General features: G+C 42.3%; 1 non-coding gene across 1 annotated transcript; it reads right to left on the reverse strand.

The window, feature by feature from the left end:
- Positions 1 to 301: 301 nt before the first annotated feature.
- Positions 302 to 409, reverse strand: LOC112704831 (small nucleolar RNA R71). Its single transcript, XR_003155434.1, has one exon. It is a non-coding gene; the product is annotated as a small nucleolar RNA R71 (small nucleolar RNA).
- Between the last annotated feature and the right edge of the window lie 1894 nt (positions 410 to 2303).

Raw genomic sequence — 2303 nt, forward strand, 5'->3', positions numbered from 1 at the left:
CATTGGAGCAAACAACTTTGAGCTTAAGCCTCAATTAGTTTCTCTAATGCAACAGAATTGCAAGTTTCATGGACTTCCATTGGAAGATCCTCATCAGTTCTTAGCTGAATTCTTGCAAATCTGTGACACTGTCAAGACTAATGGGGTTGACCCTGAGGTCTACAGACTTATGCTATTCCCTTTTGCTGTAAGAGACAGAGCTAGAACATGGTTGGACTCTCAACCTAAAAAAAGCCTGGACTCTTGGGAAAAGCTAGTCAATGCCTTCTTGGCAAAGTTCTTTCCACCTCAAAAATTGAGTAAGCTTAGAGTGGAAGTCCAAACCTTCAGACAGAAGGAAGGAGAATCCCTCTATGAAGCTTGGGAAAGATACAAACAATTAATCAGAAAGTGTCCTTCCGATATGCTTTCTGAATGGAGCATCATAGGTATTTTCTATGATGGTCTCTCTGAACTGTCCAAGATGTCTTTGGATAGCTCTGCTGGAGGATTTCTTCATCTGAAGAAGACACCTACTGAAGCTCAAGAACTGATTGAAATGGTTGCAAATAACCAATTCATGTACACTTCTGAAAGGAATCCTGTGAACAATGGGACTAGTCAGAAGAAAGGAGTTCTTGAGATTGACACTCTGAATGCCATATTGGCTCAGAACAAAATATTGACTCAACAAATCAATATGATTTCTCAAAGTCTGTCTGGAATGCAAAATGCACCAAGCAGTACTAAGGAAGCTTCATCTGAGGAAGAAGCTTATGATCCTGAGAACCCTTCAATGGAAGAGGTGAATTACATGGGAGAACCCTATGGAAACACCTATAATCCTTCATGGAGGAATCATCCAAATCTTTCATGGAAGGATCAACAGAGACCTCAACAAGGTTTCAATAACAATAATGGTGGAAGAAACAGGTTTAGCAATAGCAAGCCTTTTCCATCATCTTCTCAGCAACAGACAGAGAGTTCTAAGCAGAATACCTCTGACTTAGCAACCATGGTCTCTGATCTAATCAGAACCACTCAAAGTTTCATGACTGAAACAAGGTCCTCCATCAGAAATTTGGAAGGACAAGTGGGTCAGCTGAGCAAGAAAATTACTGAACTCCCTCCTAGTACTCTCCCAAGCAATACAGAAGAAAATCCAAAAGGAGAGTGCAAGGCCATCAACATGGCCGAATTTTGGGAGGAGGGAGAAGCAGTGAACACCACTGAGGAAGGCCTCACTGGGCGTCCACTGACCTCCAATGAGTTCCCCAATGAGGAACCATGGGAATCTGAGGCTCAAAATGAGACCATAGAGATTCCATTGGACTTACTTCTGCCATTCATGAGCTCTGATGAGTATTCTTCCTCTGAAGAGGATGAGTATGTCACTGAAGAGCAAGTTGCTAAATACCTTGGAGCAATCATGAAGCTAAATGACAAGTTATTTGGAAATGAGACTTGGGAGGATGAACCCCCTTTGCTCACCAAAGAACTGGATGACTTGTCTAGGCAGAAATTACCTCAAAAGAGACAAGATCCTGGGAAGTTTTCAATACCTTGTACCGTAGGCACCATGACCTTCAAGAAGGCCTTGTGTGACTTAGGGTCAAGTGTAAACCTCATGCCTCTCTCTGTACTGGAGAAGCTAGGGATCTTTGAGGTGCAAGCTGCAAAAATCTCACTAGAGATGGCAGACAATTCAAGAAAACAAGCTTATGGACCTGTAGAGGATGTTCTGGTAAAAGTTAAGGACCATTACATCCCTACTGATTTCATAGTCCTAGAGACTGGGAAGTGCATGGATGAATCCATCATCCTTGGCAGACCCTTCCTAGCCACAGCAAAGGCTGTGATTGATGTTGATAGAGGAGAGTTGATCATTCAAGTGAATGAAGAATCCTTGGTGTTTAAGGCCCAAGGATATCCCTCTGTCATCATGGAGAGGAAGCATGAAGAGCTTCTCTCAAAGCAGAGCCAAACAGAGCCCCCACAGTCAAACTCTAAGTTTGGTGTTGGGAGGCCACAACCAAACTCTAAGTTTGGTGTTAAACCCCCACATTCAAACTCTAAGTTTGGTGTTGGGAGGTCCCAACATGGCTCTGAATATCTGTGAGGCTCCATGAGAGTCCTCTGTCAAGCTACTGACATTAAAGAAGCGCTTGTTGGGAGGCAACCCAATGTTATATTTTATCTATTTCCTTTTGTTATTTTATCTTTTTTTTTTGTAGGTTGATGATCATGAGAAGTCACAAAATCAATGAAAAAAGCAAAAACAGAATGAAAAACAGGAAGAAAAACAGCACACCCTGGAGGACGCA

The sequence above is a fragment of the Arachis hypogaea genome, chromosome 7 (assembly GCF_003086295.3).
Source record: "Arachis hypogaea cultivar Tifrunner chromosome 7, arahy.Tifrunner.gnm2.J5K5, whole genome shotgun sequence".
Taxonomy (NCBI): domain Eukaryota; kingdom Viridiplantae; phylum Streptophyta; class Magnoliopsida; order Fabales; family Fabaceae; genus Arachis; species Arachis hypogaea.